This window comes from Crinia signifera, chromosome 12 (genome assembly GCF_055691185.1).
Source record: "Crinia signifera chromosome 12, ASM5569118v1, whole genome shotgun sequence".
Taxonomy (NCBI): Eukaryota; Metazoa; Chordata; class Amphibia; order Anura; family Myobatrachidae; genus Crinia; species Crinia signifera.
In genome coordinates, this window is record NC_139228.1 from 65,444,101 (window position 1) to 65,468,792 (window position 24,692).

The window sequence follows — 24,692 nt, forward strand, 5'->3', positions numbered from 1 at the left end:
TCAGCGCTGCTGAGTCCGCGGCTGCGCGGTGCACCGCTCTCCTTGTCCCCAGTGACAGTACCCAATGCACGCCAATCCACCTGTCCGCCGCCATTGCTCCCAGTATCCAGCATGGTGTGCGCAAACATACTTTCCCGCCATAGTCTGACATGGGGGCTGCCATGTTTTCCCAGTCACATGTCATTCCCATCCAATCCTGTGTGATCTGATCTCCCAGTCATACCTGCCCGGCCAATCCTGGTCACCCAGTGGGTATAAGTATGCTGGGAGCTCTCAGATCAATGCTAGTGCTTCAGTTGTCTCCTGTATATGGTCAGCTGTCCTTGTCTCCGTGCAAGTGTATTTCTCCGCTGGTGTTGTCTCCCATTCTGCAGAGCGTTCCAGGTTATTCCATCTCCTGTCGACATCCAGGTTATTCCATCACCTGTGAGCCTGCCTCGTCAGCCCAGCGATCCAGCCTAGCTCCAGGACTCTGGTCCTCCGATGCTCCTGCATCATCCATCTCCGATGTTCCACCATCGATAGTCCGACACTCCGGACCCACAGTCAAGCTTCCGTCCGTCATTCCGGACCCACAGTCAAGCTTCTTCTTCCGTCCGTCATTCCGGACCCACAGTCTCCATCTCCGATATCCATCCGATGTTCCACCATCGATTCCACAATTCATCATCCCTGTAAAGTATTGCAATCCGCATGAACTGTCATTACTCCTGCATACTTTACTGTCTGTATCATTACAACCTTCTGCATAATAAATCTGGTTGTATTTTTACCTCTGACTACTCATTGGCTCTGGGTGCACTGTCGCGCAGTTCATGCGCAGGGGTCCTCTCCAACCTCCCCGGTTCAGGTACCGGTCCAGGTCCCCACCAGAGGTCTCAGTCTTGTCGACTGAGTCCCCTGGTGTGACACATAGTAGGTAAGGCTGAAAAAAGACTTGCGTCCATCTAGTTCAACCTGGGCCATCTAGTTCAACCTGTATCCTTGTATTGTTGTTAACCTTGACCCGGTTTGGGCAACCTGTAGTATTCTTGTTGTCTTCAGATCATGTTATGGAATTCGGGATAATTAGTGCTCTCCGTGGACGGTGGACCTGTCTGAAACTTTTATTCCCTTTGGCCACTTTTACTGTCATCCTCTTCTTCATGGCTTACTGGATACAATATCTTCCAAAGTGTTAAATAGTATAACATAAGCACCACCCATAATGCATCCAAACCTTGCCTAACCCATCCAAGCCAAACCCACTTTCTCATGAAGCCACTCCCCTTTTGGAGTCCAAGAACCCAGACACTACCGGCGTACCTCTAATCTATGTGCATTTGGAATATGAGGAACACAATGATAATAATTGTATCTGAAAACTCCAGCGCATAATATATAGCAGCCCACGCGGGTATTGGCCGTAGCGAGCCCTTTCTGCTGCCCTAAAAAGTGGAATGGCCTGCTACTGTCAGGGGGAAGATTGGGAACATATTTTGTGGAGAGGAGTATTAGACTTTAAAGGCTGGTTCCTGGCAGACGTCAAATTGTAACAGTGTAACATTGCTGCAGGCGCTTCTCTGTGATTTAATTAGGGGAACGGTGGTATTCTTTCTTTTTTTGTAAAAAGCCTTTATTATGTAGATATGAAATATGTATAAACTTAATTTTTAATCTTGTCACTACAGAGGGAGAAGAATGAATTGACTCTCCAGTTAATATCCACAATGCAAAATGTGAATGGAATAGACAGTATCATAAGTGTTTACAACATACATGTATAGATTACAGTGTCTGTAAAAGATAAGAAAGGAGATTTGGGGGGGGGGGGGGTTGTTAAAGTAGACACTGATTTTATATGTGTATATGTCTTCATGTCCTTTCTCACTGATTCATCTATTTATGTAGCCTTTGATGAGCTAAACCAGGCATGTCCAACGTTGGCCCTCCAGATGTTTAGAAACTACACATCCCAGCATGCTTTGCAATAGTTTTAGCATTCTCTAATAGCAAAACTGTGGCAAAGCATGCTGGGATGTGTAGTTTCATAACATCTGGAGGGCCAACGTTGGACATGCCTGAGCTAAACACACTCAAAACCGTTGAGATGGTAGTGGACTTTAGGAAGAAGGCTGTTGGTGTTCCTCCGCTAACGATTGCTGACAGTGTGGTGTCGCTAGTGGACTCCTTCAGGTTCCTAGGAACCACCATATCCCGGGACCTTAAATGGGGGCCCAATACTGATACTTTTGTTGGAAAAGCACAGCAGAGGCTATTCTTCTTTAGGCAACTGAGGAAGTTCAACATCCCACAGAAGCTTCTGCTCCTCTTCTACTCCGCAATTGTGGAGTCTGTACTGTGCTCCTCAATACGTGTCTGGTACGGCTCCGCCAAAAAACTGCAGAGAAGATAATCAGGATGGACCTTCCCTCTGTCCACGACCTGGACCTGTCCAGAGCAAAAAAATGGGCAACGAAGATAGTCAAGGACCAACTACATTCTGACCATGGCTTGTTTAACCTGCTGATTGTTGGCTAGTATTTTATTACTCTTTACTTTATCTCCATCGAAGATTTAGTATATATATTTGGCATCCCAATCTTTACTGGCCAGCTTTAGCTTAGCTGCAGACACTTTAGCGGTTAAAAGGGGAGAAAAGATTTACAAAAGCCATGCAGCCTTACCAGTGAGTAGGGGAGTTCATGGTCCAAACCAGTTGTTCCAGATTCTTGCAAGGGGAAGTCTTAAGACAAAGGGACAAAGGACAGGGAGTTGGAGAGTGTGAGCCAAACTGAGATGGAGGGCACAGGCTAGTGTCCAGGGGCAGTAGAGAACAGGCAGAATGGCATTTCAGGGCCCCATGCCTTATGCAGAGAGAGATCACAGTGTGAGGGCAGCAGTATACAGAGATCAGTGGAAGGAACAAGGGGGATCCCCACCTTTAGGGGAACCCTAGCAGCAGGACAAGAGGTGTGAAGGTGCCCATACACGTTACAATTATTGTATACAATATTGTATACAATATCGCATCTCATCACATATCGGTTTTACGATGAGATGAGATCTAGTACAAAAAGTATGTGCAGCACATACTTTTTGTACTAGATCTCATCGCAAAACCAAGATGCGATGAGATACGATATTGTATACAATATTGTATGCAATAATTGTAAAGTGTATGGGCACCTTTAGTCTTGGGAGAAAACGATCTGGGTCAGTGGTTGGATGAGTCCATGGACTCCAGATCCTGGTTAGATAGACTGCATAGAGTCCCAGCAAATAGGAGGAGAATACACAAAAGGTTGCCATGACACTACTGGTCTCAGAATACCCTAGTAATGTATTGCTATCAAATCATTGTTTATGCTGCGAGTGGAAGGAAATGTTGGACAGATGTAATCTGATATAATCTAAACTAATGTTGTGCTTGAGGAGAAGAACAATGGATTACATGTTATTTTCATGATAACCCTCTCTGAACTGTAAATAAACTGCTTACTCTTTGTGATGAGACAGCCTGGAGTACCATTCCTACTTCACTGCCATACCCAGCACCGACTGGGTATCACATATAGAACCCTTTATTCCTCCTATGATGTAAGCACCCACAAAATTGATTTTTTTTTAAACAAAATTCAACACTTAAGGAAGTATTCAAATAGGGGAGTCACACCCACAGGCAGTGATGTCTGGCGGGTTGGGATCGACCTAATGGATTCGATGTAATGACATTCGACCATAATGCATTCGACCAAATGACCGCATCCCCTGCTAAGGACTTAAGAATCTGAAAAGGTTTTTCCTTTTAGGAGCCGGTCTGATCCGAACCCTCTCCTTTCTCAAGTAGGACATTGACCTAATGGCTAGGGAGGTGCATGAGCTAATCATGAGGCACACGGTGGATGACTGTGGGGACTTGTCTCTCATGTGTCACGACAGCAAGGCTGAAAGCTACACCAAAGAGATTTATACTTGTCTTGTCTAATGGTAATGTAAGATCTTACATGCAGGGCCTTCCTTCTTCACACAGGATGCAGAGTACTGGTGAGCAGGCTGAGAGCCTCCTGCCCTTGGCCCTTCTTCATAATGTTCTGATGTCACATATTGGGAGGGGCACAGGGGGGGCTAGTGAAGCTCAGCCACTGGTGGGCAGATGTACTAAACTTTATAGAGGGACACAGTGGAGAGAGGCTCACCCTTGGGAACGCCCAGCATTTTATGGGAGTCCCCAGGAAAACCCTGGGCCTTCCCATGGGTGCACGAGTGGGACAATGCCTGCCGGCTCCTATGATGTCAGCCGCCCTCCCCATCTTTGTCCAGGCCCACGCAAATCTGTTTGCAGAGGCCGCAGGAATCATTTGATGGTCGACGATAATCGAATGATTTCTCCTGCAGCAGAGGCATGGGAGGGATGAGGGATGTGTTTTCATTACACGTCCCCTCGCATTTTACCGAGGGGAATAGGTGGCGGCGGGGAGCCGGCGTTCGGATGGGGCGCAAGCGGCGTCTCAGGCTCTCGGTAAGCTGCGATGTTCCCACCTTACTAAGCCAACCTGAATCAGTCTGTCAGTTCCGTGCTATTCTATACTAAAAACTATTCGTTTGAATGCTGGCCACATATCAACGCACGTTCCGGCCTCAGTGGGCGCAAGAAGGGTTAACTGCCTGGCGTGCCTGAAAACACCACACAATAATACAGGGTCGCTGTCTCACATTGTGGAATTAAAAAAAAAAAAGTGTCAACTGAAGCCAATAAAGTCCTTTATTTGAATGCCATTAATGGGTTTGGCAGACGTCCTCGCCATTTACATCAGAGGAGCACAGCACAGATTAAGAGAGGCTGGATGCTAATTTGCACATATGGAAATGCTCTGTCTCTCAGTTGCGATGACTCTGTTGTGGACAGATGGAATTAGCGAGCGCTCTGAAGCCGCGATGGCAAACACATATCTGGAAGAAAGAGAGAGAGAGAGAGAAAAAAAACGAGCCTCCTACACAAGGAGAAGAAATCAAATAAATGCATTTGTGAAGCTTGATCTGTCTCCAGTGCTCAGCGCAGAATTAAACAATGATAATGGACCATCGGCGGGTGGGGAGCGCACTTTAAGTACGCTTAGCACTAATTATTTAACGATAGCCCCTGGTGCTCGCAGTAGCGTCTTTAGAAAATAGGCCGAATATTTCATTGAAACTTTTCATGCCGGTTCTCTCGGTGGTAGGTGACAAATATCAGTGGTGGGACGTATTTGTTCACGCTGGATTGTTACAAGAAATTTATCACCTTTTTACAAGTTATGTTAATTGAATCCGGCATAGTTGAAGCTTAAAGTTGAATAACGTTAATGAGACGAAGAGACATTTGTACAGGATTCTCGTAAATGTGTCACCCTGCCGCCACCGATTAACCCGCTTACGTATGGACTCTTTAGTCTAAAAAGTTTCAGCCTAATCCGTACCTCCAAACTTTATGTGCACTGAAGGCATAAAAACGGGGTGAGGCCTCAACCAAAGGGGGTGTGGCTTCACGGGACTGCCAGGTTCGCAAGCCACGCCTCTAGATTTAGTGACTCTGTTGGCCTGCTCAGCGCTCTAGTCATTCTCTTCCAGGGAACAGACATCTTGCTAAGAGGAGTGGTGATGGACAGGGGGGCGCACAAATTACCATCCACTGCGGGACACTGCGGCCCGTAGGTGTGACAATGGGATAGTCCCAGGAAGATGGGAATGTCTTGACAGTTGGGCGGTATAGTCTAATCTGCATCATGGGTCTACACGTTCTAGTGGTCATTGACAGTTGAACCAAAACTTTTGTCGTTAATCAGGTATGTCTATAAATGAAGACACAGGTGTGGCGTTAAAAGCTGTCCGACCTTCTAAATATATTGATAATATTAATGGTGGCAACAGAGGTCAGTACCTACCGCCAGATGACTACTAAAACTTGTAGAGACAGTTATCCGGTTACTGCTCAGTTTTAGTCCATTTCATGCAAAGCGAGATCCATCAAAGATACGTCCAACTCCGAAATTAATTTAGGCACTGGTGTATCTATGTAGGGTATGCAGTACATGTGGGTATCAAAGCCAAAGGGGACCTACAACATGCATCCTGCACCCATGTTTAATCCTCACCTCTCCAGAATCCTGCACCAGTGGCGGAGCCTCTTCACAAATCACTTGGAGAACAGCTCAGCAGCCATTTCCGCTATGTTTTGGCCATACACAGTAGATGAACCACAGGAACATAGCAGGCGCACAGTTCCACAATTTACTGACCTGTGCCACAACGAGGCTGCACATTGGGGGGAGGGTTAGGTTAGACAGCAGGGGAGGGTTAAGGTTAGACACCAGGGGAAGGTTAGGTTAGACACCAGGGGAGGGTTAAGTTTAGACACCAGGGGAAGGTTAGGTTAGACACCAGGGGAGGGTTAAGGTTAGACACCAGGGGAAGGTTAGGTTAGACACCAGGGGAGGGTTAAGGTTAGACACCAGGGGAGGGTTAAGTTTAGACACCAGGGGAAGGTTAGGTTAGACACCAGGGGAGGGTTAAGTTTAGACACCAGGGGAAGGTTAGGTTAGACACCAGGGGAGGGTTAAGGTTAGACACCAGGGGAGGGTTAAGTTTAGACACAGGGCAAGGTTAGGTTAGACACCAGGGGAGGGTTAAGTTTAGACACCAGGGGAAGGTTAGGTTAGACACCAGGGGAGGGTTAAGGTTAGACACCAGGGGAAGGTTAGGTTAGACACCAGGGGAGGGTTAAGGTTAGACACCAGGGGAAGGTTAGGTTAGACACCAGGGGAGGGTTAAGTTTAGACACCAGGGGAAGGTTAGGTTAGACACCAGGGGAGGGTTAAGGTTAGACACCAGGGGAAGGTTAGGTTAGACACCAGGGGAGGGTTAAGGTTAGACACCAGGGGAAGGTTAGGTTAGACACCAGGGGAGGGTTAAGTTTAGACACCAGGGGAAGGTTAGGTTAGACACCAGGGGAGGGTTAAGGTTAGACACCAGGGGAAGGTTAGGGTTACAAATTGGGGGGAAGGTTAGGCGCTATAGGGAGGGTTAAGGTTAGGGATTATGGGTGAGGATTAGGTTAGACACCAGTGGGAGGGTTAGATTTAAGGTAGGCACTACAGGAAGGGTACCATTATAGGGGCCGTTTAACTGTCAACCTTTTGACCATGTCGACCTTTAGACTCTGGTCATCTATTGACTATTGACCACCTGTAGCTCCACAAACTCCCAAGCTGACAACTGTAACTCTGAGTAGGGGCTGAATATACAGACTGACTGGCTCGTGTATCAAACTGCCCTGTGTATAAAAGTAACACAACCACAAATTCTAACACAATCTATTTACACAGTTTTAGTGTGGGCATTTCACCAAACCACAACTGGAGAAACAGCATATAACAAGTAACAATGGGAAACACCTGATAACCAGCGCGGCAATAGGAGATCTCATGTGGAATGCATTGGATGTAAACGCTGACCTGCAAACTAAATATATTGCCTAATATATCCTACATAATAATATTCTAACGCTGCTCCTCACCTCTGTGTTGTGCTTGCCGGCATCCACTAGATGGCACCCAACAGATCAATTCAAGGGGTTTCTTATTGAACTGCATCATCGCTGAAGAGGTGCTGCAATGACGTGATCAAGCTGTCACTTCCCTTTCCCCATGCACACTGCAGACACCTCCTCTGCACCACACCCCCTGCCTTGCTGCCCCACTCCGGAGGGGTCAGACCAGAAGTTAACGGCGCAGTTCATCTTCTTAGTGAGCAGGCCCTGATTAAGGGTTCCATCCACCCTAGGCTAATGAAAAAATGTCCCTCCTTAATAAATTAATTATAATTTTTCTTACCTACATACCCATTACCCGGGGGGTTTGGATTACATGCTCATTTCCATTGTCTTCCAGTGACTGACGCTAAAGATCTAGTAGGACCTGGACGGTGGCGGAGAATTTTGGGAGGCCATTTTTGCATATTCTGTGCAGCCCATATGAAACCTGCAGCGACCCGGCTCCACCCCTGCCATGACTTACAGTAGTAGGTACAACGGGCTCTGCGCCCCCACCCAGGACCCAGCTCTCCAGGTTGCAGCCTGACCAGCCTATTGGTTGATCATGCCCAGTTTGTGAGGCAGGGGTTAAAAATTCCTGTAAACAGATGTCCCCAGTTTCTGCCTGCCCATACACTGGATCTCAGGTAGGTACTGGAAACGTATGAGATATCCAGGTGCTGTTATCTGTCCCCACGGCCTTAGTTGACACTGCCCAGAATGTCTTCCATCCAATACTATAATCTTTAGCCTCATCGGATGGATCAGAACTCCCCAAACTCGGCTGTTCTACTGCCGCTAATTGAAATGAGAGTGACGTGCCTCTGATCCACGCTGCACCAGGGGTAATTCGGGAAGCAATCTGTAACTCCGTCCCTTCTTGCTCTGCAGAATTACAGTCACCAAGGGGGTGACAACTCAAAGACTGCAGCCAATTTCCTGCATTGTTAGTCAGATCTGGAAAGCCGCCTCGTTTCTTTGTGGTGATCAGGCGACGGTCCCCAGCCTGATGGAATGTTTTTTTCTGTACATGTGAGCATCCTGTGTCCCACAGCAAGATGCAGATGGTCCCTGTGTAAGGTCTAATTTCTGCTGAGCGCAAATTAATGAGGTCACGCCGCAGACGCTGGGAGCAATCACGCAGGCCTTGCCTTCAGTGGCTCTTCAGGGAGATTAGCATTTAATGAGCGCAAGACTGCAACCTTGGGAGGAAGGTTCGGGATGCTGGAGAGAGATTCAGTGCTCCCCAATACCTGTTTCATATCAACTCACTGAATCTGTGGCGCAGAAGCAGTGACAGATACATAGAGGGTACCCAGAATATCTCTAGGGCTTCCCTGGTAGGTGTCAGGGTGTAGTGCACATCCTCAATAATGCATGAAGATTATCCCCCCCCCCCCCCCCCCCCCGTTAAATATTAATAGGAATCAAAGGAAAGACCCTGCTGGAACTGCAGTGGGGCACGGTGTGCAGAGCCTAAGGTGAGGAACCCTGATCTGGAATTCCAGATAGCTCCTCCTCTGAGGCCCTCACATGTTCCTCCCCTAGACCTCCCATTAATGCTCAAGAGAGCATGCCCTGGCGGAGCACAAATGGGGCAATGGGACATCAGAGCGGCATCCCCTGGCACTTGCTATGGGGTTCTGTTCCACCCCTTCTTTAAAGTACTTTTGCCTGCAGTGGTGTAGACATTTGGGCAAGATGCAGCAAGCAACAAACCTTTGTAAATGCAGTTTTCAGAGGTTTTGCCACCTAACGCATATGTAGCATCTGATAGATTCCGGGCTTGGATGCGGTGAGCACCATAATCCTCATAATGGCATTGCCCTATAGATGCCTATGGGCTTTTATTGCAATGCCCCTGCTGTAGGGGATACAACCGATTTTCCCAGCATCCCTCGCGGTGTGTGCGTCACTCAACAAATGCGCAGATAACACATAACACAGCTCATACTCCCACAACCTTAGTTCTACTGTGTCCCTCACATGATAGGGCCTGCAGAGGTGGCTGGACTACCGCTATTGCAGGGGCTTCCATGACACCGTCCAAAGATGCTAGCTCCCCCACTGTGTTGGGGTTGGACTGGATAACATTTCCATAGAAGTCCCTCACTATGGGGTTTATTCTGCTTGGTACGGTGGGACCGTATACGGGCGGATCGGGTTTTTTTTTATCTGCGCATGCGTAGCTTTTGCTATGCGCATGTGCGGTGACCTCACACTGCTCACGGACGGGTCTCTCCGTGCGAAAAAACCTGTCCGCAAGAGCACGGTCATTGTGGTCGGCATGTGGGCGTTTTTATGGGAGCGGCCGGAATAATGAGGAAAACTGGGCGTAAACATGGGCGTACACGGGGGTGTGCACACAAAATGTACGGTGCTACAACTGCTCGATCGGCGAACGCACCGTGCATTTTGGCACAAAAACAGGCGGACGCCAAAGAGTGCTCATGACCACCCCTAGATATACCGCATGAGAGCGGACGCCTAGGTCTGCTAATTAACGCTGATTACTACTCAAACACATACACCTGAATGTAATAAGCAATGCTGCAGTCTATTAAGTGAAAACCATTATTTCACTACCTGCAAGCCACACACAGCCCTCAAACACATTGGAAGCTTATCTTTCTACACTTCTCTACATGTAAAGGTTGGTTTCATTTTAAGTAAGATTCATTCTAAGACCTGGTTATATATGTCCAGGTAGTTAGTTTATAACCATCTACACCCATTCAGAACGTGTTTTTGTACACTTTAAAAAGCAGGACACTCAATTCACAGAAGTCGACATGTGTCAACTTTTTCACTGTAACACAAACATACCAGTTTTTTATTAGGAAAAAGACACATAAACCACATCTAAGAGCAACAAGGATGTTTTTGGACTCAATTTCTACTTGCAATGGTGGAGCAATGTCCTAAGGCCATGGCCACTATTTTGCACACAATCTTTAAATTTTTTCCCAACATACATTATTCTCTTTCATATCTGCTATGAATTTTATGGAGCACACTCTGTATATAAGATGCCACCAAGCACATTATTGCAATCACATATCTCTAACAAAGGATCCCAACATCTGCCTATCACACTCTAAAGTCTTATTTTGAACAATATTAGAACATGTTTGCATGTGGTGTACGTTCAGATATACGCCAGGTATCGGTGGCTAAAGAGGGAGATCCGTCCGTACACAGTGGCGTATGCTCTGATGTACGCCAGGTATCGGTGGCTAAGAGAGAGATCCGTCCGTACACGGTGGCGTACGCTCAAGTGAACGCCACTCCCCATTGTCGGTGATTGTGACCGTCCGTGTGCAGCTGTTCTGTGGGCGGACTTACGCTCACCGTGAGCGTATGGAAAACCTACGGTGTGACAGACCGTACGTACGTTTCACCGTACCAAATAGAATAACCCCCTATGACCCCTTCTTTGCTGATTTTCAAACACTGTGTTCAAGCCTCTGAGCTTCTTAGGAAAACACGGCCCGTTCTAACCTCACATAAGACTAGATGCATATTTCATTAAACATACCATGTAAACACTGACTGAAATTACCCATTTAATTAGGGAAATGTTTTCCTGGTCCAGTATTTCTCACTTAATTTTTGACAATATTTATTGGGCTCAATTATTTAATTGCTATATAACAAGCCATTTGTAGTACTTCATTAACTGAGACAAGCGTAATGCAATCAAAAAGTGGCAAACACCGTCCCCATAAATGTGTCATGTTAGCATGTCTAATAGTTAACGGAAAATTACATCCAGGATTATAAAACCACATCGCTCATAATGCAACCTACGTGGATTCATTTATGCCGGTTGATAACGGCTGTACGGCCATTTTTGTACAGTATGTCACTGTTTGTCCTCATCTTAAGGTGCCCATACACTAGTAAGATTTATCTTCAGATCTGGCTGGTTGAAACAAAAACATGGCTATGGATGAGTGACAGTTTGGCAGTTTTCCAGCATTTCCAAGCAAATGGTCAACTGTCATTTGCGCTCATCCATAACCAGGTTTTTGTTCCAACTAGCCAGATCTGAAGATAAATCTGCGTGTGTATGGCCATCTTAACTCTGTGAAGTTCGAATGAATAAACTGTGTAGTGCAATAATCTGGATAAAGCTGATTAGAAAGATATTGGCCCCTACAGTATATTTTTCTTTGGCCCTCTTCCTTTTCCCCGATCTCCCCGGACTGCATACAAGACCAATGAAAAGCATGGTGCTTCCGCTGGGGTATGGGTCATTGGGTCGAGACAATTTAGGTCAACATGTATTGCGTAGACCACTGAAGGTCAACAGGGCTTAGATCGACATCTGAATTAGGTCAACTTGACTAAGGTCGACAGGGTTGGAAAGTCAACACAAGCATTAGGTTGACAATGGCAAGGTCGACAATCAGAAGGTGGACATGAGTTTTTCATGGTTTTTGGTCACGAATGTCAACATAGTCAAAGTGTACCGCATCTGCTTGCATGGCTCGCTGCTTTCATCATGCCTCAGGCGCCATTTTATTCTCCCACCATGCCGTAGTGGATGGTAGGGCATGAAATGTCACCTGGCGGCACATATCGGTTATAGAATGTGAAGAACTCATGTCAACCTTTTGTAGACCTTGTGTGTGTGCGGTTACGGTGAACAAACTGTCCCAACATTGAGGGCGGCTGGCCGGTGTACTGGCCCATGGGAACGCCCAGCGTTTCATGGGCGTTCCCATCAAAATCACCAGGGGATGTGGGTGCCGGGGGTGGCCAGCTGTTCGGGGACCATCAAAAGGTGTGGGAGGTTCCCCCTGCCTGCACATGGATGTTTATGTAAAACATTGATTCACATGCCGGGTGAACGAACCCACCGCACGAAAGGGGGGCCGGGCGTACCACCATTCGCAGGTGGGTTCTGGTTGACTTGCTAGGGTGCGAATTCGCATCTGAGCTAATCAACCAGAATAACCCCCTATATGTAGGTCAATGTCATATAATCAGCATTATATGATGGTCACTGTGATGTTCTCTGTATTATATGACGGTCACTGGGCCTTATTTTGGTTTATTCTTTCTGACAAAATCCTTCTTAGATGGGCAAAACCATGTGCACTGCAGGTGGGGCAGGTGTTACTTGTGCAGAGAGAATTAGATTTGGGTGGGGTTTTTCTTCAAAGTGAGATCTATATTGCAGTGTAAAAATAAAGCAGCCAGTATTTTCCCTGCACATAAACAAAATTACTCACCCAAATATAATTCTCTCTGCACATTTTACATCTGCCCCCCCTGCAGTGCACATGGTTTTGTCCATCTAAGAAGGATTTTGTCAGAAAGAATGAACCAAAATAAGGCCCACTGTGATGTACTCAGCATTATATTGGGATCACAGCAGTGCTAAGTAGAATGCTTTTTATGTAAATGGGTACTCTTTACCTAGAACGGCGCCCATCGCGACCATCGAATGCACTAAAAATCGGGTGCGATGCGATGGCCGCGATTTCCCATAGGGACCAATGTTAAAAATCAGATTGGACGCGATTTTAGTGTTCAATGCCTCAATGCCTGCGATTTTTACATAGGAAACAATGTTAAATGGGCCACAGAGCCCAAATAGTCACCGTGAAGTCTGAAATGGCCCCCACAATTGTTAACGCCACCCCGCGATCAACGTCAACCCGAAGCGTGGCGAGCGCAGCGAGCCCGCGAGGGGCGGCGGTACGCGTCCTCCGACCTTTTCATACCCCCACTATCCACGTCGGCGTGGAGTTGAGAATAGAATAGTGTGGCGAGCGCAGCGAGCCACCGAGCCCGAAGCGTGGCGAGCGCAGCGAGCCCCGCGAGGGGACGCGGATACCGTCACAGTTATACGCGTCCCCTCGCGGGCTTCCCAGGTGTCCATGGCGACGCGGACACCTGTGAAGCCCGCGAAGGGACGCGTTTACCTGTGAAGGTATCCGCGTCCCCTCGCGGGGCTCGCTGCGCTCGCCACGCTTCGGGCTCGGTGGCTAGCTGCGCTCGCCACACTATTCTATTCTCAACTCCACGCCGACGTGGATAGTGGGGGTATGAAAAGGTCGGAGGACGCGTACCGCCACCCCTCGCGGGCTCGCTGCGCTCGCCACGCTTCGGGTTGACGTTGATCGTGGGGTGGCGTTAACAATTGTGGGGGCCATTTCACAGTTCAAGGGCACTATTAGGGCTCTGTGGCCCATTGAACATTGTTTCCTATGGCCAAATCGCGGGCATTGAGGCATTTAACAGTAAAATCGCGTCCAATCACCCTTTTAACATTGATCCTTATGGGAAAATCGCGGGCATCGCGTCGCACCCGTTTTTTATGTACCCGCGATGCCCGCGATTTTTTACCCCCGACTAGGTAAAGAGTACCTGTAAATGTTTTATGAGCCACCTCTGGCAGGTCTGTGTTACTGCAGCCTTACTTCTGTATGTGCAGTCTCACCTGTCATAATTAGGCCATTAGCACTCTGCCTGTGTGTTTGGCTGTCCAGCTGCAATGCATGTTTTCATTGGGAGTTGCTCCCTATATTACCCAGCATGCCCTAAGCTCCGTGCTGGTTATACTGCTAGTTTCTAGTGCTATTGGTGGTCATACCTGATTACTTCTTTATTCTCTGAATAAACTGTTTCTTTGCATGTACCTATTATTGTGCATAACCTGTGCACTCCAGTCTGTATGTACCTGCTCTGATAGAGCTTATGTGTGTATATTCTAGCATCGCTATTAGCTGCTAATCCGCTTGTGGATTCTGTCCATTTGCCTATCCTTAACTGGTGCTTCTCACACTCCGGCCCTGCCTTTTTATATGTCTGTAATCGTTGCTGCTCCGCAGTCCTGCCGCAGCGGCCCCCTGCTAGTTGCACACGGTAGTGTACTAAAGTGTCTTATTTGTCCTGTCCTTCCTCCTGTGTTCCAGTCTGACTCCAGTCCTGTGATTGCCTCTCCCAGCCTCCTGTAGCAGCCTTGTCCAACTTAAGACCAGGCGGCACCCCCAGTACCGGGTGGGCTTAATTTGCTGTGGAAATGTGGCTGTTATAGGTGAAGCCTTAGGCCGGTTTCACACACTCCGGCTCCTGCCGGACGGTGAAATCCCGCACGGCCAGGGAGCCATGCCGCACACAGTAGTTTATCATGGACGGGATGGCCACAGTCCGGCAGCCGTCCCTTCCAGTGACGGGATCCGGCTGCAGCCGTGCGGCCGGGCCGTGGCCATCCCGTGTGAATGGACACAATAGTGTCCATTCACAACTAATGTGTGCGGCACGGCTCCCTGGCCGTGCGGGATTTCACCATCCGGCAGGAGCCGGAGTGTGTGAAACCGGCCTTAGTTTTCCAGAGCCTTTAAGGACTGTTGACTAAGAACAACCGCGCCACCTAGCACCACCCTGGTGCCACCCATAACAATATGTATGTTGGTCACTGTGATGTCCTCTGTATTATACATTGGTCATATAGAGAGCACAGCTATTACATAGTGGGTGGCAGAGTATTTGTCAAGGGTGACAGAAAGCCTTGCTTAACCCCTAACATTGGGCATCTTTGTCCTAACACGTACATACTGTACACAATACAGTCCACTTTATAGCATTCAAGTCTCATGAGAGCGTAGCTTTTAAACAGCTAACCAGGCAATCATGTTACCCAGAAGGCCTTTCTCCTGCACTCACTAAACCCATCAACACTCATTAAGATATTATGTTTAAGCGCTAGACAATTGTGCCTGTATTATACTCCGTAATTAGACTTTTCCCATCCTTGCTGCTCAGTGACTGGCAGGTGTTGAAACCTGTAGGGATGATTCAGACTTCAGTGTTTATACACACACCTGTTTCCTTAAGTCCAGTGTAACCTATTCTCCCCAATGTAATAATCCGGCCTCTCCACCATAAGCAAGAACATTCCTTCCTCTCTTGTGAAATGGGCTGGGCTGACTAAACGGAGTTAAAGTACAATACAAAGTGACCTTTGAAAAAAGTTTTACCCATGTGACTTTCCTGTTACCACAGGTTCTAAGCGTTGTTCCTAGAATGGGAACTTTATTGTGCCCGGGCAATGATTTCACCAAGGCATTTACACCGGATCTGATTCATCAGAGTCCAGAGCCAATAAAAGCCTCTCTTGTTTTCGTGGATCATTTAAAAAAAAAAAAAAATGGTTGTGCCCTTGAACAAAGGTTTTTGTTTATGTGCACACCTTAGCAAGTTACAGGAGAACTGGACTGTGCTGCTGTGCAGGGGATAACTGAAGAACTGAGCGCGCACATACCGGATTTCTGCCATAAGGACATTTCCTGCTTCTGTGCGCGCACATACTGGATTTCTGCCATAAGGACATTTCCTGCTTCATAGGGGCAATGGGTTTAGGCTTAAAAATGGTTATGGAAAAAGGGTCACCAGTGTCTAAATTGACACCAATTAATAGACAGTGACAAGGGCGACATAGACAAAAGGTTGACACATGAAAAGGTTGACATGAGGTTTTTTTGGGGGGAGGGGGGGTTAATTTGTAAATTTCATCACATGGACCCCAAAGTAGTGTACCCCATTTGGTCGCCATGCTTTTTTCTTCCCATATGGAGAGTACTTGGATGGTAAAGTATAAAAGCGTTCAAAAGAAAACGCATGTCGTCATTTTTTAACCGTTTACCAATGCTGTGTCGAATGTTTGCGTGTGTCAACTTTTTGTCTATAGCGCTGCTATAATAAATCTACCCCTCATTGCCTATGACAAATGGTGTTTTACCTAATAGTTTCCTGTCATTTGTTTGAAAAATGACAGTTGGGAGCTAATTTGCTGGAGCACCCTTTATTATAGGCAATCAATTTTAAATAGCTAAAACTCATTGATAAATGGGCCCCAAGAACGTACAACAGAATAGCCATTTTGTGAAGCCTATATTTGCCTCATTTTATAGACTGGGCATCAATAAAGTTTTGTGTCAGGGTGTTCTTTGTAGGAACATGCCATATTTTTATGATCAGTGTCGCAGCAATGCCACCCGCAGTACAAGTGTTGGCCTGGGGGAGCGGGCACATGTTTTATGCAGATCTGCTTTAAAGATCTCTCCAAATATGGCCTCTGCCTTGGAGGAGACCTAGTGGACCTCTGCTGTCAGTCAGGAAAGTGCAGCATGTATAGTGCTACCTGGAAGTGGAGGATGAAACCCATGGCAACATGCAAGAAGCCCCTGGCAACGAGCAAGGAATCCTTGGCAACAGCATGAAACCCCTGGAATGAGCATGTAGGTAAAGCATTATAATTAACCCTATGGGTGGGAGGGATCACTAGAATTACCAAATTCCGCCACTGCTTAAGGCCATATAACTAAGACAAGATTTCACGTGGTGGGTTAAGCGATATATAACCATACCTACCAACTGTCCCGCTTACCGCGGGATGTCCCGATATTCGGGGACGTTCCTGCATCCCGTCCGGGGCCGCCATTGTCCCGCGGTGGGGGGGGGGGGACACAGTTGAGAGTCCCCCCAGCCTGCCAAGAATAGACGCTGTGCGCATGCGCACAGCGTCTATTCAGCGCTGATGAATGGCGGAAAATGGGGGCGCGGCCAGAGGACGCGTCATCCCGCGCAGTCACGTCCCCTTCTCACGAGGCCACACCCCCTTTTCGGGAACGCGCACGGCTTCGCCGCGCGAGAGTCCCGACCTCCCAACTGCAGAAGTTGGGAGGTATGTATGTATAACTGATCTTTAACAGGAAGGAGATGATTTAGGGAGGGTACCGAGGGCGTAACTAGATATTTGTAGGCCCCCATAGTAAATGTTTGTAAGGGCCCCTATTTAGCAACTGATGGTGATAAATGTAAGTAAAACATATTACTTAGACAGTAAACATGGGCCTCCTTCAGACCTGTTTAGTTCTATTGGTTTTGCAGAGCAAGAATCAAGACATACTTGCCTACCCTCCCGGAATGGCCGGGAGGGTCCCGCAAATTGGGTTCCCCTCCCGGCCCCCCGGGAAGGTGGGTAAGTCTCCAGCATTTGACCACAGCCACGGCACCCCCCCCCCTCTCCCGCAGGAGGGGGCGGGGCAAAATGATGCAAATCGCGTCATTTTGCATCATTTTAGCCCCTCCCCCCATCCACAGACCCGCGATTTAATGCAACTGCTTATCGTGGGGGGCGGGGCTATGTGACGTCTGCATCGCCTCTCCCCCGGTAACTTCGCCTCGTCCCGCCCTACTTTCACTCCTCTCCGGGCTTCTCCCGGAGAGGAGTTTTTAAAAATCGGCAAGTATGGATCAAGAGCAAGGGCAGATAAAAAGGCGCACCCAGGGACATTGTACATAGCCCACTCCTCTGTTAAACCACCCCTGTTCTTCATCCATACTGGCTAGCCAACTATAACTAAACAGGGTGCACAACACAAGGGGGGGGGGGTTATTCTGGCCCGTTCGCACGGACCGGTAGTTCGCACTTGGACCGATGTTTGGCGTTTGTGCATATGCCAGGGGCACTCAAGACTGCGGGTGAAGGCAGGGCCGGATTGTAATGGGGGCACAAGGGGTCAGTACCCCTGGGCCCCCCTCTAGCTAGAGAACCTCTGTGGTTGGCATGTATTTTTTAGTCACACCCATGTGAATGCCCAGTATTTCATGGGCATTCCCATGGAAATCACTCGGTGAGGTGGTTGCTGGGCAGCTGACATCACCGGATGTCAGCTGCCCGCCCACTTCCTGCCGAATGTCCACGCAGATCTAAGGCTACCTCAGTAACCTTAGACACCTCAAGTAACCTTAGATGTGCGTGGGCCTTCTACAACATTTGATGGTTGGCGACCATTGAATGATATGGTTGCTCCCCCACAGCTTCCGAATGTATGATTATGTGACTTATACCCCCCCCCCCCTCTTGCGACGTGCCAGGGGGGGGGTGTACCGGCATTTGCAGGGCGGCATCTGGTGGACTCGCAAAGCTGCAAATTCAACCAGAATAACCCCCAATGTACCTTTTAATAAAATTAAAATGAAATTCCAGAATTTTAATTCCTCACTACAACATATTTGTGTAGAGCTGAACGGGTTAACGAGCACATGACAGTTCCAGAGCAGACATAATTCTTTAGCCTTCTAATGATGCTTTAGGGAGTGCTTGGAGTCATTATGCCAAACAACAACTGACTAATTAGCCTTAAGGCTGGACAGAACTCGTTAAGTTTAATAAGATATTGCAAAAGTTTCACTGTGGTCACTGAGCCAAAATATAGCTTTCCTCAGCGAGCAGGAAGTTCCACTTATTATTATTATTTTAGTACCATATTGTTCCTGATTGGTAAGGCGGCTCAGCGCCCCGCAGCAGTGAGGAAAGCAGTGCGTACATAAAGCCAGCACCTGCATGTCAGTTGGAACAAATTATGTAAGGGATACGGTCTACAGTAACTAGGTCGACATGCAGCAAAGTCGACATGGATCTAGGTCGACATGACATTAGGTCGACACTAACGTTAGGTCGACATGGGCTAGGTTGACAGTCAAAAAGTCTATATGGGGTTTTTCACTGTTTTTAAAGCCGACATGTGCCGACAAGTGGTATTTCATGCCCTACCATCCACTAGGGCGTGGTGGGAGAAATAAATAGTGTGGCGAGCGTAGCGAAGCACCATGCCCGAAGCATCGCGACCGAAGCGAGGGGATGCGTTGCACTTCAAACTGTCCATGTCGACTGTGTCGACATTTGGGTAAAAAAGCAGTGAAAACCCCCCAGTTGACCTTTTGACTGTTGAACTAGCCCATGTGGACCTATCGCTAGTGTCGACCTAATGGCATGTCGACCTAGACCCATGTGGACCTTGACCCATGTGGACCTTGACCCATGTCACCCTTGCTGCATGTCGACCTAGTGGTGTCGACCCAATGCTTGTTGACCTAGTTATGGTCTACTAAACTATCCCAACCCTTATGTAAAGCATACTTGCCTACCTGACCCTCTCCATGAGGGAGAAAATGCTCTGTTCCTGGTCTTCCCTGATAATGTATGATTGCCATCACCTGTGGTGAAACACCTTTCTTATCAATTACCTAGTTCCATACAGGTGATGGCAATCATACATTACCAGGGTCAGGTAGCCAAGTATGATGTAAAGTCAAAGGTAGGAAGGACCCTGCTCTTCAGATAGCGACAGCAATATATTGAGTAGAGGTCAGAGGTGGGAGATATGCAATTAGCTCTTGTCATTTATCAAAACAGAGAGTGGGATGTACTAAGCTGAAATGCGCCCCAAAATTCTAAAAATCACGTTTTGCCCGTATTTCCATATGTACGAAATCGGGTCTGAATCGGACCTCAAGTTTGGCCCCAGTGGGTAACGCCATCTAACTATAAAAATAGTCCCAGGGCGGTGGGCACCTGGCTGATATTATTGTGTAAAATTAAAGTAATAAACTATTGGGTGAAGCTGTGGAACTACAAGTCCCAGCAAGCCTCCTCCGCATGCAGGCATTTGGAGAATCACAAGTCCCAGCATGCAGGGCATTAAAAGGCCCACTGTTACTTGTGGTTCTACAACAAAACCAATGGTCATATAAAAGACACATTAGAAAAATAAAACTTTAATTCATACTACATTCACTCATCCATACTTACCTATGGCTTCCGCTGTAGGCCCATCCTCTTCTCCAGTAGATTCCATTAGGGGACCTGCAAAAGGAAATTATACTAACTAACCTATCTGGTGTAGATTGCGTCCTCTTCGGTCCATGTAGCATCCACAGGGTTAAAATAACAAAAAGAGGGCTCATGATACCAAGCCGAACTACACTTGGGTCTCCTCCCCAGTCAATCCAGGGGAGCTCCGTGGCTGATTGGCTAGTCGCCGCTCCATAAGAGTCCCACGTTAAAATTTTTAACATGATCGTCTGTGAGTGGCGGCAGTGCAGGGCCAGTGGGGGGGGGGGGGGGGGGGCGGCGCTCTGGTGCTCACCCGCTCCAGGGGGGATGATGCGACTGCCGCTACACGCTCGCGGGGGGGGGGGGTGATGCAGTGGGAGATGCGGCCATAGCATCGCGCTCCACGGGGAAGGGGGGGGGGGTGCAGCTCCAGCCATGCTTCAGTGGGGGGGGGGTTGTTGGAGGGACATGCAGGCTCCAGGGGCGGGGGTAGAATCACTCACCATGCTCCCAGGTGCTTTCCTCCTGGCTCCTGCTCTCCTCGGTGCCGCGGGACCCTTCCTGTTCCTGCTGTGCTCATTACCGCCCTCCAGTGGCCGGCTAGTGGTGCCTAGTGGTGGCGCCGGCCCTGCTGCAGTGTCCTGCGGGCAGGCGGGCAGTTGGTTGGAGCCGGAGTTCATGAGCAGTTGGTGATTGCTGAAAAGATGGCATATGCAGTGCAGTGAGGGAAACAGCTGCTAGAGGAGCGCTGGGCACACCCCCAAAAATGACATAAAATGGAGATTGTGGGGCTAGGCCACACCCCCTCTGGTCGAAGTCATGCCCACCTGCCCTGTAGCTCCACACCTTTTCAGTGGCGGGTGCGGCAGGTCCCAAGTTCAGGCTGCTAAATGTTGGGCGGTATGTCTAATGTCTAAACAATAAAGCTATCCACCATCTGTGGGCTACATGCAGAGAGCAGCTAGTATTTATTTATCAAGCAAAAACAAATAACTATCTTTCACCCCCCCCCCCCCCTTGCATTGCATTATGGTTTGTTCCTGTGGCAACGTTACAGTAGCGCACGCAGGGGGGGGGGGGGGGGTTCTGAGTACCCAGAAACCCCCCTAGGAGTCTAAGGACTCTAGCCTGAAAGCTGAGGGTCCCCTCTTTCCAAGGGTACAAGAATTTTAAAAATCGGCCCTTGGGAACCAGAGATATCTGACTTCAAAGCAGTGGTCCCCATCCAAGCCTGTTTATTGCTCTTCCCCATCAGATATTTCAGGTTCTGTCTGACTTAGAGTTTTTCTGAGGGTATATTCCAAAAGCTGGGACTCTCCCCCTTTGATGGACACTAGTATCTTGTCTCTACTGTTCCCAGAACCAGAGATATCAGCCTTCCAGCAGCTGGTTACTGCTCCAGCTCCACACACCTTGTATGTAGTATTATATACTCGTGGGCAGATTGCTCTGGCTCCTGAACTCTAATCCCCTAGTCCCCAATACCATTTGGTAGGTGGGAGTCTCTAGTTTTTAAATCCATTAAAATCTAAGAAATCTATTTCCGGGAACTGGAGATATCTGCAGTCAAGCAAGCTGTCCCCCCACCAGAAAATTATGAATAATAAGCCCACTCCACTATACACCCCTGCTCTGCATATTAAACATCCTCTACCACCCTGGAAGTTATGTATCAGGGCCCCTTTATTCAGCCCAATGCCCCCTTCTCCCACCATCTGTGCAGTAAAGGGGTAATTAGTGGAAATTACTGATCCAGGCCCTACATGCTGAGCGGTTGATATAATACCCCCTACCACCCGATGGACATCAAAGCTTCCCCCACCCCTACTGCTGGAGGATCGGTAGGGGCCCCAATACATTGCTATGCCCAGGGGCCTACACTGCTGTTGACGCCCCTGCATGTGTATATATATATATATATATATATATATGTGTGTGTGTGTATATATATATATATATATATATATTATTATTATTATTATTATTTATATACATTTGGTCTATCTATAATACTTTAACTGACCCGGCATATACTGGGTCACCTAATTGTCCATCTCCGTTCTTTGCTCCGCCCCTCTGGAAACCCCCTTCTGAAAATCCTGCGTTTGCCACTGCGTTACTTGATATTTTCGCCTTGCTCGTGGTTCACCCGGAGTATCTGTGTTCATATAATCACCACGCAAATAGATAATTAAAACAAAACAAAAAAAACCTGAGAACTGTGCACAGAGAATTCCTGATGTGGCCTCTTTAGCTTCTCCTCACTGTAAACCAGGAGGGGACTCTGTGAGGATTAACACACCCCTAGGCGCAAAGTGCCCCCCAACAGTGTGTTAATCCCTCATAAACCAGCTCTGCAGCCTGTTATTGCTTATTTATTAAATGCTGAAATGCCACTGTTCATAGATCTGCTTCATTACATCAACACTCCCACAGTTGTGGGAGATATACAGGCCAGTGTTTATGGATGATCCTGGAGGTCATCACTTAAGAGGGGTTTGCTGATTCTGGGCCATACCACAAGGGTTCCCCAATAGGGGTGCACCTCTGACAGGAACATCACCATACAAGTGGAAAGTCACCATACAAGCCAGCATCACATCTTTTTAATTAAAAAAAACAGGATTAAAAACATAATTAAATTCAGAGGGGGGGGGGGGGGGGGGGGGGTTTGCACGTGTTCAGCCCCTGCACAGAAGATACCTTCATTTCTGGCATCTGTGGAATCTGCAGGAACATACCATCGGTTTTGCTTCAAATCTTGTGTAGCCAACAGATTATATTATAATGAGTCTGTAAAGGCAAAACAACTGCTGGAAGACAGAATGGTAATATTTAACGAGAGAGAGCATTTACATCTGATGACATAAATACATGGCTGAAAGGCACAGACGTCACACTACAGATGAGGAGACAGGTCTGGGAAAAGTTGCAGGAGGCCAGTAAATCGGCGACAAAATGACATTGCTAAATTACGCTGATCAATTTGACATGCAAAATTTCAGCACGGATCAAACATCCTTGCATACGCCCTGGCTCCCCCTCAAGAGAGTGGGGGTAGATGGCATGGGAAATGAGAACCACCACCTCTCCAGGACCACTAGAAGCACTGCCACCCCCTGCCTGTATACCACCAACTGCCTACATACCACCCCCTACCTGCATACCACCCCCTTCCTGCATTCAACCCCCTTCCTGCATACCAACTCTGGCCCACATACCACTCCCTGCCTGCATACCACCTTCTGCCCAGTGTTGCCTACTTTATGGCTGCCCCTTCCGGGAGAGGGCAGCCAGTTCAGTGAGGAAGGAGGGCGGGGCCGCTGATGGGGCAGGAAAGGGGCGGGATGCTGGCGGGGCGACCAGTGGATCAATCGGAGTGGGGGCTGTCCAGCACAATCACATCCTTGTGGCCCCACCCCCTGCCCTGCAACGCAGGTATTTCAGGCATTGCACAGTGAGGAGTAAGGCTACAAAGGCGATTTCCGGGACCCTCTCGGTCATTCCGGGAGGGTAGGCAACCCTGCCTCTGCCTGTATACCACTCCCTGCCTGTATACCCCTCCCTGCCTGCATATCACTCCTTGTCTGCATACCACCCCATGTCTGCATACCACCCCCTTCCCGTATACCACCCCTCCCTGCACACCATCCTCTACCCGCATACCACCCCATGTCTGCATACCAATCCCTGCCTGCATACCAATCCCTGCCTGCATACCACCTTCTGCCTGCATACCACTTCCTGTCTGCATACCACCCCCTGCCTGTATACCACCACTTCCTGTCTGCATACCACCACTTCCTGTCTGCATACCACCCCCTACCTGCACACCACCTCCTGCCTGCATACCACCACGTCCTGCCTGCATACCAACACCTCCTGCCTGCATACCACCTCCTGCCTGCATACCACCACCTCCTGCCTGCATACCACCCCCTGCTTGCACACCACCGCCTGCCTGCATACCACCCCCTGTCTGCCTACCACCACCTCCTGCCTGCATACCACCCCCTGCCTGCATACCACCCCCTGCCTGCCTACCACCACCTCCTGCCTGCATACCACCCCCTGCCTGCATACAACTTCCTGCCTGCATACCACCCCCTGCCTGCACACCACCCCCTGCCTGCATACCACCACTTCCTGTCTGCATACCACCCCCTACCTGCACACCACCTCCTGCCTGCATACCACCATGTCCTGCCTGCATACCAACACCTCCTGCCTGCATACCACCTCCTGCCTGCATACCACCACCTCCTGCCTGCATACCACCCCCTGCCTGCATACAACTTCCTGCCTGCATACCACCCCCTGCCTGCACACCACCCCATGTCTGCATACCACCACTTCCTGTCTGCATACCACCCCCTACCTGCACACCACTTCCTGCCTGCATACCACCACGTCCTGCCTGCATACCAACACCTCCTGCCTGCATACCACCTCCTGCCTGCATACCACCACCTCCTGCCTGCATACCACCCCCTGCTTGCACACCAC